Raw genomic sequence first — 22,091 nt, forward strand, 5'->3', positions numbered from 1 at the left:
ACTGAGCTACATGCCAGTCCTTTTTATTTATTTATTTTGAGACAGGGTCTTAAACTCAAACTTAACCACCCTCCTGCCTCAGCCTCCTGAGTAGCTGGGATTACAGGTGGGCACCACTGCACCCAGCTTTCTTTTCATTTTCTTAATAGTGTCTTTCAAAGAGCATAATTTTTCCTTATAGTGGAGTTTATTTTATTCAGGTTGTCTTTTATGGCTTATTGGTTTTTGTCTCCATTACAAATCTTTGCCTAATCCAAAGTCTCAAAGAATTTCTTCTGTTTTCATCTAAGATTTTCAAAGTGTTGAGTTTTTATATTTCTTTGTGTAGTCATTCCAGTGAATTTTTTTATATGAGGTAATTATTGATGAAGATTTTTTGTGTGCATTCATTTTTGAAATCACTGTGATCTCTTTCTACCCACAGAACCCTGCTAGTAACCACATCAACAACCAATTCTCCAGCTCTCCAGGTACCAACAAGGCATCCAGTAATTAATTACATTCTGATATTAACTATCTAGTGTTACATCACCCCTGCACATAAAGGACTCCGTCCCACCAGACTGTTACCCAATACACATGCCAATCACAAGTTCCAGACCTCTGGTACTTCAGACTAACCAGTTACAAATCGGAGGCTCCCACAACTTTCTCTTTGGGTTGGATGATTTATTAGAACAAATCAGAGAACTCAGGAAACCAGTTTACTTACAAGTATTATACAATAAAATTATACAATAATTACTGGTTATTACAATGAACACACCTCAGGAACAGCCAGATAGATGAGATACATAGGGCAAAGAATGGGGAAGGGGTGCTGGGCTCTCATGCATCCTCCAGGTGGGCCAGCCTCCCAGAGCTCCACATGTTCACCAGTCTAGAAGCTCTCTGCACCCTGTCGTTTAGGGTTTTATGAAGGTTTCAGTACGTAAGCATGATTGACTAAATCTTTTGCTATTAATGGCTGAATTCAGTTTCCTGATCCCTGGCGGTCAGGAAGTGAGGATAAAAATTCTAAAGCTCTAATTAGGCTTTGGTCTTTCTGGTGACTAGACACCAATCTGAAGCTACCTAGGAGGCCCCAGCAACCAGTCATCTCATCTCATCATACAAAAAGACAATCATCACTTGGGAGATTTCAAAGCTCTTACAACTCATGTGCCAGGAACCAGGGACTAAAGCCCCACGATGACAAAAGATGTTCTGGAAATTACAAGAATTTTAGGAGGTTTGAGTCAAAAAACAGGGACAAAGATCAAATATGTATTTCACAATATTGTAACAATAGAAGCCCCAATTTTTCCAGCATCATTTATTAAAAAGAATTTTTTTTCTCCATTGCATTGCCATGGAAGCCACTAAAAACCAGTTTTGTAAGTACATAGTTTGAAAAGGTGTATACACACACACACACACACACACACAAACACAGATATACATGCTATTTGGTTGTGTTATCTCTATATGTATCCTGTTACCATGACCACGCTGTCTCAATTACTGTATCTTTATATTAAATCTAGAAAGGAGAGCTTACGAGTGCTCCAACTTTGTTCTTTTTTAAAAATAACTTCAGTTATTTTAAGTCCCTTGCTTTTCTACATAAACTGTGGAATCATATTGACAATTTCCATAAAAATGCCAGTTACTTTGATTAAAACTGCACTGATTATAGAGACTAATTCAGGGACAATTGACATCTTAACCATATTGGTTTTTTTTAAATTTATGGGCAGGGTATACTTCTTCCTTTATTTAGATCTTCTTTGCTATCTCTCATCATAGTTTTATAATTTTCAGCATAAAACCCAGCTAATATTTATAAGATTTATCTCTGGTATTTTAAGTCTCATACACTATAAATGATTCTATTTTCTAGATTCCTGTTTCCAAATGTCTGTTGCTAATAAAAAGAAATACAGTTGAGTTTTCTATATTGACTTTATATCCTGTGATCTTGCTCAATTCACTTGTAAAACCTAATAGCATCTTCATTGTGTTTTGATGGGTAGGGGATAGTTTCTGCATATGCAATCATGTTGTTTATGAAGAAAGATAATTTCATTTCTTCCCTTACAATCTGTAAGAGGGCTAGGCCCTCTGGTATGATGTGGATAGCTGTGCATCTTTGGTAAATGCTTTTTTAAAAAATAAATTTGGGAACCTTACCTTTCATTACCAGTTTTCTGAGAGCTGTTAATATGAAGATACATTGAATGTTTTTCAAATGATTTTTCTGCATTGAGAGAAAAAGCTGGGTATGGTGGTGCACACCTATAATCCCAGCAACTCAGGAGGATGAGGCAGAAGAGTCATAAGTTTGAGGCCAGTTTCAGCAACTTACTCAGGTCCTAAGGAACTTAGCAAGATGCTGTCTCAAAATAAAAATTTTAAAAAGGACTGGTGATGTAGCTAAGTGTAAAGTGCCCCTGGGTTCAATCCCTAGTACCAGAGAGAGAGAGAGAATAGTTGCTTGCTTTTAGTATATTAATAAGGTGAAACTGAATTTTGAAACCTTACATTCCCAGGATAACTTTATATTTTGCTAAGATATATTGTGTTTTTTATATATTGCTGAATCCAACTTGCAAATATTTTGTTAAAGATTTTCATGTACATATATAATTATATGACCAGTAGACTTCTACATTATGTATAATAAGAAGAATGAGAAATTAATTCCATTATATATGAAGTATCAAAGTGCATTATACTGTCATGTTTAACTAATTAAAACAAATAAATATGTATATAGTTAAAAAAAGATTTCTGGGTCTACATTCATAAGGTACACTGAGATTTAGTTTTCTGATGCTATAACGTCTATTCACAGTTTTATTATCAAGAAACTACTAGCCTCATAAAATAACTTGGGAAGTGTTCTTTTCTATTTCCTGGAAAAGTTTCTTTAGAATTGGTGTTATTTTTTCTCTAAGTGGTAAAATTCACTAGAGGCACTATTTTAATTGCTGCAGTAAATATTACCTCAAAAGATAGCATCTTAAAACAACAAACATGGAAGTCCTAACCAGAGAATAGGCAAGAGAAGAAAAAAAAAGGACATCCAAATTGTAAAAGAGGTAAGTCAAACTCTTTCTGTTTACAGACAACATGATCTTAGATATAGAAAATCTAAAGACTCTGCCAAAAAACAATAAACTTTTAGAACGAATAAACAAATTCAGTAAAGTTTCAGGACATAGGACCAACATACAAAAATCAATAGCATTTCTATATACCAACATGTGACTCTACATTGTGTACAACCAGAGAAATGAAAAATTGTATTCCTTTGTATACAATGAATCAAAATGCAATCTATAAAAATTAAAAAAGAAAAAAACAATGAACGTCTGAAAAAAGAAATCAAGAAAAACGATCTCATTCATAATAACTACAAAAAAACAAAAACAAACAAAACCCAGAAATAAATTTAACCTAGCAGGTGAAAGACCTCTACAGTGAAAACTTTAGGAGGAAACTTGAAGAGAACACACAGCACGTACACACACACACACACACACACACACACACACACACACAAATGGGAATACATCCCATGTTCATGGATTGGAACAATTAATATTGTTAAGATGTCTATATTACCCAAAGCAATCTACAGATTCAATGTAATCCCTATCAAAACACTAATGGCATTCAGAAATAGAAAAAAAACTCCCCAAACTCATATTTGGCTATTTGAGACTCCAAATAGCCAAAGAAATCCTGAGCAAAATAAAATGAAAACAAAGCTAGAGACATAATGCCTGACTTCAAAACATACTACAAAACTATAATAAACCCAAACAGCAGAGTGCTGGCATAAAAACAGACACAAAGACCATTAAACAACATGGAGAACCCAGAAATAGATTCACAAATTATTATTGAATAAATTAGCCTTCTCCCATGTATGTTCTTGGTGCCTTTGTCAGCTGGCTATAAATGTGTCCTAATTTATTCAATAAATAGTGTCAGAAAAACTGGATATCCATATGCAAAAGAATGAAACTAGACCTTTATCTCTGTCCTTACACAAAATTCAACTCAAAATTGATCAAAGACTTAATGAAAGAACCAAAACTAATAAAGTACTTGTAAACATGATTAAAATTATTTAGAACATTTATAAGGACAAAGATATTTTTCTGGATATAACTACAAAAGTACAGGAAATAAAAGCAAAAATTGACAAATGTGATCACATCAAACTAAAAAGCCTCTGCATGGCAAAGGAAATAACCAACAGAGTGAAAGTGGAATTTACACAAAAAGGGAGAAAATATTCACAAACTACACATCTAACAAGGAATTAATATCCCAAATATACAAGGAACTCAACTCAATAGCAAAATCATCCTCATCATCATCATCAGAAATGCTGACAAGGATTTGGAAAAAGGGGAATATAAATTAGCTCAACCACTATGGAAAATAGTATGAAGGCTACTCAGAAAACTAGAAATAGGACTACCATATGATCCAGCAATCCTACAGTTGTTTGTGTACCCAAAGGATGTGAAATCGGTAAAATATCTGCACTTCCATGTTCATTGTAGCATCATTGATAATAGCCAAGATATGAAATCAATTTAAAAATTCATTGACAGATGAAATGGAACACTATTTAGCAGTAAAAAATAGAATGACATTCTTTCATTTGCAACAACATGAATGAGCCCAGAGGACATTAAGTGAAATCCAATGCTACACATTCTGATTTATTTGTGGAAGCTAAAAAATTTGATCACATAGAAGTAGAGAGTTGAACAGTACCTGAATAATACCTAAAACTGAGACAGATGTGGGGATGGAGAGAAGATGGAAGGTATAGGAGTGCTGTTGGAAAGGAGGAATAACTTCTAATTTCTCTAGCACAGTAGAGTAACTATGGTTGACAACAATTAATTATATATCTCTTTTGAATGTCCCTATGACAAAGAAATGATAAATGTTTGAGTTGGTAGATATGCCAATTACTCTGCTATTATTATTACATGTATCAAAATATCACACTGTACCGAATCAATATGTACAATTGTTATATTTTAATTAATAAAAATGCTTTAAAATACTATCAGTTTCTGTGGTTTAGGAATTTGAAAGCAGCTTAGCTGGGTGGTTTGGGCTGAAGATTTCTCATGAGGTTGTAGTCAAGTTGTAAGTCAGAAAAGAGACATCTCAAAATCAGACTGGAGCTTCAGGATCCACTTGCAGGCTCACCCGCAGGGTTGTTGATAGACTTCTCTTCCTTGGGGTTATTGAACTGAGGGCCTCATTTTCTCATCTCACTATGTGGGTCTTCACTCATACTATGTTGGGCTGCTCCCAACATTACAGCTTGCCCTGCATAGAGTGAGTAGAGACAACACAAAACAGAAGCCAGTGTTTTTATAACCTAATCTCAGAAGTGATAGCCTATTCCTTCGTGTTTCCCATATTCTATGTGTAAGAAGTCCAGCTAGAAGCCTTTACATTCTCAAGGAGAAGAAAGTATGCAATGTTGGCAATATCAGGAGATGGGGAGTATTGGGGGCATCTTAAGGACTGCCTACCACACCATCTGTGTCAAGAATTTTCCTTCAAATTTCCTTCATCTATATGGACTCATTGGGTTCTCTATTTCACTTTGAGTCGAATTTGATTATTTGTCTTTTAAGGAATTTGTCCATTTTTTCTAAGCTATCAAATGAAACAACATAATATTTTGTTATTATCTTTTTGTTGCCATCTATACTTGATGATCCCTGTTTTGCTCCAGATGTAGGTAATTTGTGTCTTTACTCTTTTTATTTTTGTCATTTTGAGTACAGGCTTATCCATTTTCTTAATCTTTTCAAAGAATCAGTTTTGAATTTAATTGATTGTTCTTCATTGTTTTTCTGCTTTTTTATTTTATTGATTGTTGTTATTTACTTCCTTCTTGATTTGAGTTTATCTTGCTTTTCCTAATTTCTTAAGATGGGAACCTACTTAATTCCTGATACCTTTTTATTAAGCATTTAATACTATAAATTTCCCTCTTGCCCCTTCTTTAGTTCTATCTGACACATGTTGATAAAGTTGTATCTCTATGGTTAGACTTAAACTGATCATTTTCTATTGTTTTCTATTCATTCCATCTATTCTTTATTTCCATATTCCTCCTTCTATGCCTTCTTTTAGATCAGTTCAGTATTTCCTATAATTCCATTCATTTTCATATTTTACATCTTAGTTATAGCTCTTTTGAAAAAAATTTGTTTCTCAAGTTTGTACTATGTGTTTTTATTTATCAAAATTTACATTCAAATGCTATTACTCAACTTCACAATATTAAAAAAATCCTACAATAATATCCTTCCAATTTCTCTCTCCCATATTTTGTGCCATAATCTTACTTTTACATGTTATAAGTCCCATAAAGCAATGCTGCAAATTTTACTTTACAGTCTTGCAGAATCTTGCACTGCTTGCAGAATTTCTTTGTATACAATTGTGCTAGCAATCAATTATTTCAGACTTTCTTTTTCTTACGTTTTTATTTTGTATTGAGCTATGAAAAGTATTTTTCATGATTTTAGAGTTCAGGGTTAAAATTTTTCTCAGTTATTTAAGATGTCACTTGTTATAGTTTGGATGTAAGATATCCCTCAAAGTTCCTGTTAAATATGCAGGAATATTCAGAGGTGGGATGATTAGATTATGACAACTGTAACCTAATCAGTCCATCCTGGTTTGAACGGATTGACTGTGTGCCAACTGTAGGCAGATGGGGCATGACTGGAGGAGGTGGTCACTGGGGGCATACCCTGCAACGGTCCTTCCTCCCAATGGCCTCTTCCTGTCTCTTAATCTCTGCTTGCTTGCCTTGAGGGGAGCAGCTTTCCTCTGCCACACTCATCTTGGGCCAGAGTAATCAAGTCAGTCTTCTATGGACTGAGATCTCTGGAACTCTGAATCCCAAATAAACTTTCCCTCCTCTAAGTTGTTCTTGTCAGCTATTTTGGTCACCATTTTACCACCACTCATCTGTTTTCTGGTTTACATAGTTCCTGATGATAAGTCTGTTGTACTCTTATCATTGTTCCTCTGTGTGTAAAGCTTTTTTCTTCTCTGTCTGCCTTTGGTTTTCAGAAGTTTGGACATAACAAATCTAGTGTCCATGTCTGTGTCTGTGCATGTGTGTGGTGTTTATTCTGCTTGGGGTTCTCCATGCTTCCATTTGATGTTGTCCCACAGATCTTAGATTCTGTGTTCTTTTTATTTTTTTATTCTTTTGTCTGCATTTTAATACAGATAATTCCTATTGCCCTATCTTTGAGTTGAGTCTTTTCCCAACTCTTGATTCTACTAATGAGCCTATAAAAGGAATTCTTTATTTCAGATATTTTTTATTTCTTCTTAGCATTTCTTAGCATTTCATTAATTTCCTTCTCTTTGCTGACAATCCCCATCTGTTCATGCATGTTGTTCGTGTTTTTCACTTGATCCTTTAACATATTGACTATAGTTATGTTAAAGTTCCTGTGTTTGTTCCAAAATCTGGATCGTCACTGAGACTTTTCTGTTAATTGTTCCATCTATTGACAATGTGTTGGGGTTTTCTTGTCTTTTCATGTGCCTTGTAATTTTAGTGACACATTGATTATAGTCTCATGAAAAACCTTGAAGCATAGCCCCCCCGCATTAACTCATACCTGAATTCCTGACCCACACAAACTGTGAGATAATTGTGTTGTTTAAGTCATTGAGTTTATGGCAATATTATTATTCAGTGACAGATAAGTAATACCTTGTTTATACCTAGAAATGGGTGAAACTCCTCTTCTGTTAGGTCATCAGTGTAGGGAAGTTTTAGTGAATACTTTTGCCTTAGTTATATCCTCAGACACTCTGATTTACTTGGTTAGAAGTTGTGACCTGGCTATTAGAATTTTCAGAACAACTTAGATGATTCTAATGTGTAGCAAGATTGAGAACCACTTCAAAGGCATGTTTTCATGTTTCTCTTCTTTTTCAGCTGTCACTTTTTTTTTTGCTATTCTCAGATTCTATCCTACAAATCACCTTGCTTCGATACTGACCTGCCTGGGTATGCACAATCTATCCTTCCCTTCAGCATGTCCACATATTTGTTTCAGACAGCATTGACAAACCCAGACATTTATAAGGCATCATAGATGCTGACTCTCAGAAAAGGAAAAAGTCAGTCTCTGTGATTCCTGCTCTTTGACTCAATGGTACCCAATTGAGGAGGCAGCAGGACAGCAGTGTCCGTCAGGAGAGAGGGAATTGAAAATGTGGAGTGAGGTATAGTATTTTTGGTCCATGAGTAACATATTCTGACACTGTTTAAGAAGTTTCAAGAGGCCTGGGGATATAGCTCAGTTGGTAGAGTGCTTGCCTCGCAAGCACAAGGCCCTGGGTTCAATCCCCAGCACTGCAAAAAAAAAAAAAAAAAAGAAGTTTCAAGAGACCATCAAACGTGCTAGATTATAAGAAGTAATAGAAATACACCATCAGAAGGATATGCAGTAAATCCTGGGTGTGTACCTCATTATCTAGTAAATGTTGGATATGAATACTTTGGGAGAAAGCCATGCCTTCCTCCTTCCCTTGATAAATCATGGTGTAATGATTTCTATTTCCTTAGAACCTGTATTTAAGGGCATATGTCTGTGTAGGTTTGGATGTAGTATACAGAACCATCAAACTGTTATTTTTAGTAGTCAATATGGCTTGTGGCTGGCTTGTCCTGACTGATAAATGTGTTTCTGATTTGTCCTTGCAATAAGTCACAAAGGACACTGGACAGAAATCTGCCCAGGGTGATATGATTACATATTATGTTAATAGTTTGAGACCTTGAAACCCCCAAGTCACAAGGGCATAATAACCTGACTTGGGGAATAAAATCTGCTCTGGCTGGAGGCTAAGAGGATATCTGACAAAGAACCTAGCCTGTGCTTGCACACATGCACCTGGCTTCCTGCTCTGCTCCGTGGCATCCTGCCCTTCTGACCTCCCACCCCAGAAGACCAACCGCATTGCCTATCACGGGCACTGCTGATGACTGTGAATGACCATTGTCACCTCTCCCCATTTAAAGCTGCTAAATTGTGCTAGGGGTTAGAAATTGATTTATTGCTTGTTTGCTGTAAAAATTGGCCTACATAAAAAGAAAAGCAATTTAAACAGTACCTTGCTGTGAGTTTTTATCCCTTTTTAACCCTCCTCTTGGATGAAACAACCTGAGATTTAGGCAGCAGTATGCCTCATTCCCCACAGAGCTAAACTGCTCGGTGCCCTATCCAAAGTGCCATCTATCATAGGCAGTAAAGCTTGGTGGTTGGAACATGTATGTTGCCATTAATAGAAAAAGATTTCCTAGCTGGACCCTTTACTAGCTTTATTATTCTTGGGCAAGGTGCTTCACCTTTCTAGGTCTCTGCTTTATCATTTTCTCAGTCCTATACTGGACACATGTTAAATGCTCAATAACTAGGAGTTACTATCATTGTTATTTACACCTTTTCACCCAGAGATGTGTTCTGTACAGGCACATTTTTACAAACCAGGTTACAGTTCACCCAGACCTCTATCCATACCTAATCCCTAGAAGAGGTGTTCAAGAGCAGGAGAGTGGCCTCACTCATACGTAGCAGCCTGTCCAGAATTTCTGTATCTGGAAGTCTAAAATCCCCATTTGTTCTTAACAAGTGCCAATTACATGAGCAAAATATAGTGCTGGGTGCTGGAGGAGAAATGAAAACACAAGACTTGCGAGCCCGGAAGTGGCTCCTTCCTCATTCAGGCCTGCAAATGAGACCTGGCCGCAGTCAACACACCCCTGTGTTTTTTTGGCCCCTGTATTTTTAGAACCAGACTGTTGAAGCATATTAGCAGACCTCTGGAAGTCACCTGAATTTTTTTCTTCCCCCTTTTTATCAGCTTGTTCAAAATGATATGTTGTCTCAACCCTGAAATGGCTCTGTGAGTGCTTCTTCACTTGCATGGTAATAACATGTGCTTCGCTGTTCAGAGATTAGCTTTAGGTCCTCTTCAAGTACAAAATGGCAGCATAAACTGTAAACCTATAGTCTTTTTTTTTTTTTTTTTTGGTACTGGGGATCGAACCCAGGGCCTTGTACTTGCAAGGCAAGCACTCTACCCACTGAGTTATCTCCCCAGCCCTATAGTCTTCTTTAAGATACTGCCACAGAAGAAAGAGTGTGATGATTTTCTCTAGGTCTTCCCAAGGAAGTACAGGAACGACCACACCTGCTCCTCTCTGTTTTGGGGCATCTTTTCCCATCCAAGATTCAATCAGTTTCAGTGGAGTGAGTTTTTCATTCAGTTCTACCTATTTCAGGATCTTAATCAGATCTCTACAGTATTCTGTTATATTATTATTTTCAAATGAAATGTCTTTACAGCAGTTATCACATTTTATTACATGCTTCTGAGTTCCACACTTCATCAAAATGCTGAGCTATCAATACTCAGCAACATCTGCTTGTTTTAGCAGTATCTCATAAAGTTTCTATTGTTCCACATTTTCCATGACCACCATCAAACTTACTCTGAATATGACTCCAAGGCCATAATACAAAATGCAGTCTGCTCTCATGTCATCTCGACCCACACATCCCCTCTCTTTGTAATAATTTTCCACGGATTTACTCATTGAATGATGAATATCAAACCTCATATCTGGCTTATCAATTCCCATACCAGATGCAACCATTGCCACCACTACCTGAAATTCATTAGCTGGCCATTTTGTGTGAACTTTTGTCCCATATTCTGGTTCCATATTGGCAGGTATGGACCTGCATGAATTCCCTTTCTCTAAACTAACAGTTACTTTTTCAGAGTCTTTCTGGGAAAAACAATGCATGATTCCTGATTGCCCCTGTATCTTTCATTAATTAGCTTTACTATATCCTCAATAAAACTTTCAGTGTTTGAGGGCTTTTGCTGAACCTCATAATAAAGATTTTGACGATTAAATGAAGCTGTAAAAGTAAAATGCTTTTCAACACACAAAATTTTCTAAGCATCTTTCAAAACATGATTTGTTGCAGCTGCAGTCAGTTCAATTAGCAATGTGTTAGGGAACTACTGCTGCAAGATACCACGTGCCTTATGATCAGGTCTGAAATCATGTCCCCACTGACTACAGCAGTGAACTACATCCACTCGATTTGAGTAAATCTTCTTCATAGGCTTTCTCCAGCCTTGACATAAACATTTTGCCTTTTGCAATTTTCTCTGGAGTCACATAAATTAGCTTTAACTTGGAGTTTTTATTTACTATTTCAGCATGAACCCATTTCACATACTCCTCAGAACTGGAAGCATTTAGCATGTAGCTGAAATTCCTAATTCTTTTACAACCATTAATTGATCTTCCATAAGAGAGATCAATGAACGTAAATCACAAGTGTAAATTCATTCGCACATAATGCTGGTAACTGGTAGCATAAACTTTTTTCATATTCCGAAGACATAAAAAAAAGTGCCTCCTTTCAAGCCACTGTTACATTAATAGATTCAAACTGTCTGCAGTTTAAAGATATTTTGCAGATAACTTTACCAGACCAAGGAAAATCTTTATTCCAAGCAGGAGGTGAAGAATCACATTCATTGCTTGCCCCAGCATCAGAATCCTCTTAACAGCGCTTTCTATGTTAGGATAGATTTTTTTCTGAAGAAACTCTTGTTGCCTTCCATGCATTTTTGAATTTGAATATCTACTGCATGTAGTTCATTGGTTACAGAATCCAATTCCTCAGTTAGAGCTTGCTGGCAGGGGTCAGAAACCAGTTCCTCCAGTGCTTGCTAAATCTCCTTGTTGCAGCAAGTTGGCCTGTAGCTTATTTGGCTTCTCTGAATCTTTGGATAGGCTTGTTTGCAACTTTCTGTGGCAAGGGCAAAAGCTCTTCAGCAGAACATCTGCTCCCTGAAATAACTGCCATTCTAAAATCAAACTTGAGATCCAAATTTCTTCCTTTCTTTGCAGTTTTGCAAATCCATGCCTGGATTCTTGACCCACAGAAACTGTGCTGTAAAAAACCACTGAGATTGTGCGATGTTGTTGTTACTAGAGGCACCAGCTTCTAATAGTTTAAGACTAGTTAGAGAAGCATAACATGCCTACTCTATGTTAACCAACAATAGGATGCGGCATTTGGCAAGTGGTATAAAAACGTGTTTCATTCCCATGGTGATCTCTGGTTTAAGTTGCATGTGGAATTCTATTTAATGATTAGTAATAAACACTAAAATGCAGGATAGAAAGATTCATTGTGCATGTTTAAATTCTGATGATTGTTTTAAAATTTTTTTAACTTTATAACAAGCAATTATTGTGCTTTCTTTAGTCATACATTAAACATGCAGAAGAAAGAAAAGAATAAGACAAGACTTAAAAAATCTATACATGTGCAAAATTTACTATTGTCCTTGTGTTGGCTTTGTCTATCCACAGTCTAGGGAAGACTAGGGATTCATTTTGACTCATCAACCATGTTTCTTCGCCTGAGTGGAGTTTGAGCCATGGTGCTCTGGGGTTCCCATTGAGAAATGAGGACGAAGAAGTCTGATTCTAAGCAACTTAGTCTCAATTTGGGCAAAGCAAAGTATGGTTAACTATAAAGGTTTTTCTGGCCTCCCATAATCCTCCACTAACTGTATTATGGAAATGATGGTAATTACTACAAAGTCCCTGGTGATTCCCATGTCTTTGGTGCTGTTCATTGTCAATTCACCTCGGTCAACCAGCTGTCTCATGAACTTGCCTTTTGTACCAAACCTTTAATGAAACTGGCATTTGTGTCAATAAACTTTAAGCCCATCTTGCTGAGATAATTATCTGGGTCACTCAAATTTCAGCTACTTCAAATAATTATAGCCTTTTAGCCCTGAATATAAGGTGACAATTAAAGGAGAAGGAATCAGGGGTCCCCATGCCCAAGTCAATTAGATGAAAATGCTGGTAGGTCTTAGCTCTGGCCTCTGATTTGAATGCACAAGCCTCTGGCTATGTCAGGGCCTTGCAGAGAATAAGTCACTCAGAAAATACACATTTGTTTGGCTGAACCATGATCTAATTTGCAGACACAACAGTTTTCCCATATTAGGAGGTTGGGGGGGGTAAACCATCTCAAGAACATTATTGTCTGGACTGTTTTGTGGCACAGCGGCACCAAGGATCGCCAGAGTTCAGTTACATTTCCCCTAAGAACAATGAGTGTAGCACAAATCTCTGCATAGATTTCCAAGTTATCCACACCCAGGGGCTAGAAGTGATTTTTACAGTCTCACTAGATTTTTTTTCCATGGTTTAGTAAAATTTTGAGTGAGTGCCCTTTGGTCATTTCATTGTCCCCATATGTAATGGGACAAAGCTCCCTAATTATGAAAGACTTCTATTCTCATTTTGATCAAAAACTTGAAATGTTCAGGAAAAAGAAATCTCGGGAGACTAGGAAATTGTGACGCTTAAATCCCTTTCCTTCCCAGGACTAGAAAGACAAAGCCCTTTATTAATCATCCCCGCCCCCACCTCCATCTCCACCTGTCAACGTTTAAAACTGGAGACTAATGGTAGACAGGCTTCTCCTGCAGATTGTAATTGCCTTTCCAACAGAGAGGCTATCTCCAAAGCAACCCAGATATGAGCTATGAATTCAAGCTGTGACTCCCTATGTAAATTGCTTGCAATGAAATTGAAATTTCCCAGAAGAAAGCTGCACTGATTCAGTCTATTAAATACATTCCTATCTCAGATGAGCTCTAGCAGCCACAAAACTGTCCATACTTCCTACATTGTGCATAGAGATAAGACCCGAGCACTTTACAACGTGGTCTTAAACTTGAAAAGAAATGCTGTTGTTATCAATAATATAATTCAATAACTATTTTTCATTATTTGAAACAACCTGACTGTCCGCAGCTGTCCACATTAATACCAAAGTGAAACAATATTATTCCATACAGTCTAACCTCACATTGGCTTTCATTTTTCCCACATTAGCTTAATCACATTTTTGTACAAAGTATTTTTGATCTTTGGCATGCCCTGAATATTCAGTACTAAATATTCTCATAAATTTTCCTGTTTCGTTTTGTTTTCTTAATAATTTTTCCCATAACCCCCTCTACCCCAAACCAGGATCTAGGTTTTATTGCACCAAGTTACATTATTCTTTTTCAATTATTAAACAATTGGCCTAGGGCACCTTGCCTGGGGGATAAGATATATGAGCCTTTGGAGCACAAAATTTGGTAAGCACTTGACATAGACATAGATCATGGGACCATCAACACTGCATTTGACCCAACATTACACAGCACCCCCCTTCCTTCCCCCACTTTCACACCCTTTACCACACTGAATAACTTTAGGCTCCCTCAAACTCTGCTTAGAAAAACAAAGAGTAGGAAAATAAACATAAGGGACACACACTGTGGCAGTCACCAGCACTCATTCTCCCCTCTTTCCATTACAATAGAACCCAGGGCACATGGCTGCCTGGAATGGACTCTATTCCAGCCTCCTGCACAGTCAGGGATGACATGAAACTAGTCAAGGCAATAGTTTCTTTAGCCAATGTTTGGAAAATCCTTAAAATTTAGCTGGCCCAGACTCTTAGCCCCCTTTTCCTTCATGCTTTTCTCCATTGTGATGTCCAGGTGAGATGATGGCTGGAGTTTCAGAAAGTCAAGGGCCATACCCTAGTATGGCAGAGAACTCTATGGAACTAGCCCTAGACTGTCCACCTCCAGTTCTTATCATGACCGTGAAGCACACTGCCATCTTGTTTCAGCCACTATTACTTGGTGTGTCTGGAGTGGAATCTAATATTAATTAAAGACACACTGATTTTCATTAGCACAAGAGGCTGCTTCTCCTTGTGTCTGCATTCAGCTCATGAAATTTTCAAGCAACTGGTAAGATCATGTGCTTAACAAATGTTTGACTAATTAAAAGACTAACTCCCTAAGAAAAGTCTAATTTTATTCATTTGCTTAATGCCAAAAATATCAGAAGTCTAACCAATGGAAACTAAAAAGCATCTCTCATATTTTGTAAGCAACTCATTCTCAAACTCTAGAATCTAGGCTCAGAAGTCTACTCTTGTGTGACTTCACTTCTAGAACTTACTTTGCTCATTTGTAAAATGGGGCCCTTATCTCAGGGAGTTGGAAAATGGGGAAGAAGCAAAGCAAGAGGAAAGTCAAATGGGTAAACCTCTGGCTAGAGTCCTTGCTGCATTCCAAATAGTTCCGCCTTTAGAATTCCACATAAGATTTTATTAAAAAGCTCCCCTAAAGAAATGAGGATCTTAACCACCACCGGCTCAGATTATCTATAAGATCCCTTCCAGTTCTGACAGTTTATGATTAGAAAAACTTCCATATGGTCATCATTAGGCAGGTGGAATTACTGCCATGAGCTAAGCCAATGGGAATGGCATTGTCCTAGATATGTCATCGAAGAAACAGCAAGCTATAACTGCAGAACTGGGATGGGAAGATATCAGATCCAATAGGAAGGGGATAGGGCAGGGCCATTTGGCTCCAGCTATGCATTTACTCAAGGACAAGTACATGTTAAAGAATAGATGTTTGTTTGACAGATGCATATTAAAGATTATATGCTGATTAACAATTAAACATTACAATTAATCAGAGCAGATGTAGCCTGGATGCCTCTTGCCTCATTCATTCATGAAATATTTAACTAGAAGGAAGGAGTGGCAGGGTTGAGCAATGCAGATTCCCACTGGCACAGACACTGGGAATGGACCTGGCTGGAGGTGTTCATGCCCTGAGAGCATGACCTGGGACCAGCCTGCCAGCCTCATCCCAGACAGGAAATGAACACAGGACCAGGAGCCAGGTGGCCCTGCTCTTGTCTCAACTCTGCCCCTTTGTCAAGTTTTTCTCTCTTTCTTAGATTGCCTCCTCTTCTGTAAATAAGTAAGTTGGTTTACATGATCTTTAAAGCACTTTTAGTTCTGAAACTCCAGGGTTTAATGTGCAAAATTTGGGGAGTGGGGCAATTTGGAATGCTCTGCCTCCTCTTATAATGTGTCTCTGGGTAGAGGAATCTGCCCCAGCGGGACACTTCTGGATTCTCTTGGCTCTCTATTCACACCACAGCTATGAAGGTGGAGACTTAAGTAGTTGGAATTTTGCGGGGAATGAGTGGGCACGTTGGACTCCATCTTTTTCTTGGCACAGGATTCAAGCAGTTGGTTCCCATTCCGCCTCCAAGAACAGCTGCTGTTCCCTAGGGTGGTCCTGCCTGCACCTGGCACTGCCTAAAACAAGGCAGATGTTCCTCACCTGGGGCTCAGCACCACCAAGCCTCTTGGCTACAGTCCAGTGACAATCTGGCCCGGCATCACTTCACTTCGTAGGCTACATGCACAGTACAGGTGACCTGGCAGAGCTGGCCATCGAGGTGGTCATAAGCCTTCATCCACCCCACATACCCACAACAAAGGGAGTTTCTCTGTCTTGTTCACTCCTTTCTTTGAAACATGTTGCCCAACCTAGCCTCCCGCTCCTGGACTCAAGTGATCCTCCTGCCTGTCTTTCAAGTAGCTGGAACTGCAGGTGTACACCACCATGCCTGTCCTTTATTGACTCTCTTAGAAAACAACCTTATGAAAGCAATGCTATTATCATCCCATTTTATAGTTGAAGAAACTGAGGCTCAGATTATTTATTTATTTTTTTTTTTTTTGCGGTGCTGGGGATGGAACCCAGGGCTTTGTGCTTGCAAGGCAAGCACTCTACCGACTGAGCTATTTCCCCAGCCCTGAGGCTCAGATTTTAAACTCTTTGCCCAAGGTCTCACAGCTGGGCGACAGCGTCTACCTCACAGGGTACGAGAACTGTATGAGCAGTTGATGAATGTGTTTCTCAAGGTTGTGACACCAGGCCTGAGTGAGTGACATGAAGGAGGACCATGTGATGAAGTCTGTCTGGGGAGCAGCCCCCTATCAACAGCCTGATGCATACCAGGGGGAACCTGTCTTCGAAGTCACAGCTCCAAGAACTCTCCATCTGTCCTCACCTGGTTCCAGCTGGGTAGCAGCTGGTTAAGCAGAGGAGAGGCAGGGCCTTTGGGTGGTTAGGAAGCCTTCCCTCTGATGATGTGGGGCACGGATTTGGAGTGCTGGGGTGGGCATGCCTGCAGTCTCTCCAAGTTTCTCTCAAGAGGTGCAGCTCACCTGGGGGGCTTCCAGAGGGTGGTCTCCAGCTTTCCCTGTCAGAACAGGGAAACGTTCACCTGGTAAAGCTATCAGCTGCAATTAGAATGAACCCTCACTAAGGTGTCACCTCCTCAGGGACGTATTTTCAATGGTCTAGATCAACATTTCCCAGCCCTGGTGACCCATTAAAATCCCAGAATTTTAAAATATAAAACAACAAAAAAAGATGCCTGGACCCCATCCCTTCCTTGATAAAGCAGAGTCTCTGGGGTTGGCCACAGCCAAGGCCATGGCTAGAAACCACTGTTCCAGACTGAGCTCATCCCGAGTTTCCCAGGTTCACCTTCCCCTTGGATGTCAGTTTATAAACGCCACAGCTATCTTTACCTGGATATCTGTGTTTCCTGATAACCTTTGACCTCCAAGGAACAGCACTGTGCCCTCCCATCCAGTGCCTAACATGGTGCTTCACGTTCAATAGCAATTTAAATAACATTTAGTGAATAAAATCAAATAGTGATAACTTGGAATTCAGGAATTTTTCCTAAAAAATACAATATATTTTACACTGAAAATGAAAAACAAATAAATGTTTGCATGTATGTGTTTCATGGTTGAAAAACTCACTCATTAATAGCTCATACAATTGTTACACTAAATCCTATGAGGTAGTTACTACAGCCTAGCTTTGACCTTGGGCAAGCTAATTAAATTCCAAGCCTCAGTTTCTTCATCTTTAAAATAGGATGATGATACTTTCCTCTTAAGGTTGTTAATGAAATAATTTCAGCATGGAGCACGTTGGCCCATAGTTGGCGTTCAGGACAGCCAGCGGTTATGGTCATTCCTCTCATACTGCAGAGGCTTAACTGAGGCACAATTAGATAAAGTGAATTGCCAAAATCTCACAGGATTAAAATTCAAAACCAAGGTCTTCTAAAGATTCCCTAAATCTTATATTCTTTTATGGGTCATGTTTTAAACATTCTATCTCTTTTTTTTTTTTTTTTTTTTTTCCAAGAAAATGTGACACAGGCAAGCTCAGTTTTCCAGATGGGAAATGCAGGACTTGGAGAGGTGATTCGTGTGGAAGGCACAGAGACCGAGGCATCTGTTCGATGTAGGGAAGAGCACTGGGTTAGGCAGGCATCTGTGCATTTCTCCTCTGCTCCCGTGGGCTACCTGTGAGCCTTCAGCCAGCCACATCCTCTTCTGTGCCTGTTTCTGCCTCTGCAGACTCAGGGGACTGACGAGATTATCATTAGTTCTTCTCCAATCCAGGACTGTGTGTGCACTGGGTCTAGAGGCCTCTGCACATGGTGTATGCACAGCAGCCTCCTTTCTCCCTCAGCATCCACATCAGGCCCCAGGACAGGAGATAATAAATCATCCCTTCCTACCCAGAATGCCCCACTGTCCCAGGAGCTAGGAAAGATGAGGCTATCCCTGGACTACAGGCCCTGTGAGCAACTCCCTCCCCCACCTTCCCCTCACCAGGCTGCCTTGGACACTTCCTGAGCAGAGAAGCTCCAGGGAGCCCCACCAGGAGACAGGGGCTCTTCCTCTGGAGCATCCTGCAATGTGGTAAAGAGCCACTAACACTAAGAAGCCTCTGGCTTCTCCTTAATATCCCAAAGTGTCTCTCTCACTGGTTTTGTTGGTCACAGAGTACATTCTTCCAGAAAGAGCAGTTCTGACTTTCCTCTAAGTTCAAGAACACAAAGAAACTAAGCAGAGAGTATGTTAAAAGCCAGACAGGAAAAAAAAAGAACTGACCAAAACCACACCAAAACATCTTCATCACTTATCTCTGAGGGGTGAATATTTTTTCTTTGGGCTGTTCTAAGATTTTATTTTTGTAGTAATAGGTATTACTTTTCCAAAGAGAAAATGTTCACGTGTTTTCTTTTTATTCAGGCAGGAGTTAACAAGGAGGTGAACTGCCTCAGCTTCTTGCTTTTATCTTTGTGCTGCTTTGAGAATCAAAGTTGAGTACAGGGAAGAGCCAGCACCTGAGGACAGGCAGGATTCTCTTAGCTGACCCCAGCCACTGAGAATCAGAAACTGCTCACTCAGGTGGCATGATGGGACACCAGTTGTGATAAACATGGCTTTTCCATACCCACCTGGCACCTGCGAAGGGTGTTCCATGGCCTGCTCCTGGCTAGGCATGAGCTGCCCTCTGGGACTCCTCCCCCTCAGCCACTTGCTGTGTCATGAGCCAAGTATTTAGGAGAGGACACCCACACTAAATTACTGTGACCACAGACTTGAGCATTTTGTTTACAGGTCTAGGAACAGTGCTGTCCACGATAGAGCTGCCCTCTATGCCATTATTTTCACATACCTTCAGTCACTCCTTTATTCATTCATCAAATATCTAGTAACCTATGGAAAGTGGTGTGGAGATTCCACAGAAAATTTGGAATGGAACCACCATTTGACCCAGGTTTCCCACTCCTAGGTTTATAGCCAAAAGACTTAAAATCAGCATACTAAAGTGACGCAGCCACATCAATGTTTACAGCAGCTCAATTCACAGTAGCTAAACTATGGAACCAACCTAGGTGCCCTTCAACAGATGAATGGATAAAGAAAATGTGGTATATATACACAATAGACTACTACTCAACCTTAAGGAAGAATGGAATTATGGCATTTGCTGGTAAATGAATGGAACTGGAGAATATCATACTAAGAGAAATAAGCTAAGTCCCAAAGAAGCAAAGGCTGAATGTTTTCTCTGATATGTGATGCTGATTCACAATGTGGAGGGATAGAGGTATTTTGGACTAGACAGAGGGGAGTGAAGAGAGGGGAGAGGGTATGAGGGTGGGAAGGATGATAGAATGAATCAGACATTATGACCCTATGTGCATATATGACTACACAACCTGTGTAATTCTACAGCATGTACAATCAGAAGAACGAGAAGCTATACTCCATTTATTCATGATGTATCAAAATGCATTCTACTGTCATGTATAACTACAACAAATTTTAAAAATATCTAGTGACTTCCTGTATTAGGCCAGGCATTATGCTATGCTTGGTGCTGAGGATACAATATTGAGCAAAAAAATACAAAACCCCTTCCTTATGAAGTTAGTAGATCTCATTCTACATCCACTCAAGAAATATGAATGGTTGATATGATTATTCCCATTTTACAGACAAGACAACTGAGACTTAAAAAGACTTAATAACTTGTTCAAGGTCACAGTCAGAAAGAAGCGGAGCTAAGATTTGTACCCAGATCTATTTGAACTCCAAAATTCGTGCACTTTATACTATTATACTACACCATTTCTTAGCAAACGCAGGAGAGTGGGCCTGTGGGCCCTGCATTTCTGGAGTTTTATTTACTAAACTGTGCACACTGGAAGGCGAGTCTTAAATTTCTTTATAGTAAGTGCCTGGCACAGCACTGTTGCATAATTGGTGCCTAATACATAGGCGAGTGCCTCTGGCTCATAGTCAGATTTTTAGAGTCGCCTCCACTCTGTGTCAGCTCCCTCACATGCCACTCACCCCTCACCCCACCAGAAAGGCTGCCTGCAGGAGAGTCAGCAACTTCTTCATCATTAAATCCAGTGGGCACTATTCATACTTTTCAGTGTGCAACTCCTGGAAATCCTGTGTTCCTGCCTTCGGGACTCCAGCTTTCCTGCTACTTCTCTGGCCGTTCCTCCTTGGTTCCTTTTCAATTACTCTTCCATTGCCTGGATAAACATGGGTTCCCCAGGGGACCAGCACAGGCCACCTTCTCCCTTCCCTCTTTCCACTCTCCCTGGACAACCACGCTCACCCTCATCCTCCCACCTCTGCCCAGAGCTCTCACCCAAGATTTAGACAGTGAACCTGAACTCAGTGGGATCCCGAAGAGCCGTCCTCCTTCCTGTGTCACACACAAGAACTTATGACACCCCTGTCACCTGGACGGAAGTCTCCTTCGCCCTCACTTCCACATTCAATCTAGCACCAACCCCTGCCAAGTCCTTGAGTGTCTGTGATTGTTCTCCTCCCTCTTTCACAACCACCACCTAATTTCAGAGCTGTCATTGTGTCCTGCGGTCACTTCAACATCCACCAACCGCTCTTATTTCCTCCAGTGAACCTGCTTCCTTCAGTCCACCCTCCACCCCGAAGCTGCAAGAAGCTTTCAAAGACTCAGGATCCCATCGCCACTTCTCTGCCTTCTATTCTCTTATGGACGGTCCTTGATCCAAACTCATTACCATGGCTTATAGGACGCGGTGATCCAGCTCCTGCCTACCTTTTTGGCATCATTTCCCTCCACCCTCCACCCCACTCCTGTGTTCTCTGCTCTGACTGTATTAAAACAGACTGCAGTTCCCATAACCTGCCAGATTCTCCACCCCAATATATCTTTGCACTCACTGTTCCCTCTCCTTGGAAAGGCTTCTCTGACCCGCCTCTGTTCTCCAAGATTTGATCCGGGCACAATCTCCTGCAGGAAGACTTCCTCCACCTTCAGTCCTGGCAAGGGGCTGCCTCTGGGCTACCATCCTGCCCACACCTTCCTACTCATGGCACCAGTGCCCTCTTTGTAATATCCATGCACTGTCCCCTACTCGACTTGGAGGACCTGAAGGGCATGCGCTGTCTTCTTCATCTTTGTGCCTGCAGTTCTGCATTCTGCTATGAAACTTGATATTAGATGTTCGATGGAAGGACAGGTGCAAAGGGGTCTGTGGGGTGGATATGAAGGTGTAGGTGATGGCAACTGCGGTGACACTGGAGTTAAGGAAGCCATCTGTTCACACTCCCCAACTCCATCCTCCAGGAGTAGAAAGGGTAACCATGCAAAATGGCCCCAGAGCCCAATGCCCAGCAGAGTCCTGGAGCTAT

At 39.8% G+C, this 22,091-nt stretch overlaps 1 pseudogene; it reads right to left on the reverse strand.

Annotated features, from left to right (window-relative positions):
• The window catches only part of LOC124986324 (ATP-dependent DNA helicase Q1-like), a 53,997-nt pseudogene that overhangs the window by 27,242 nt on the left and 4,664 nt on the right, over positions 1-22,091 (reverse strand).

This window comes from Sciurus carolinensis, chromosome 6 (assembly GCF_902686445.1).
Source record: "Sciurus carolinensis chromosome 6, mSciCar1.2, whole genome shotgun sequence".
Taxonomy (NCBI): Eukaryota; Metazoa; Chordata; class Mammalia; order Rodentia; family Sciuridae; genus Sciurus; species Sciurus carolinensis.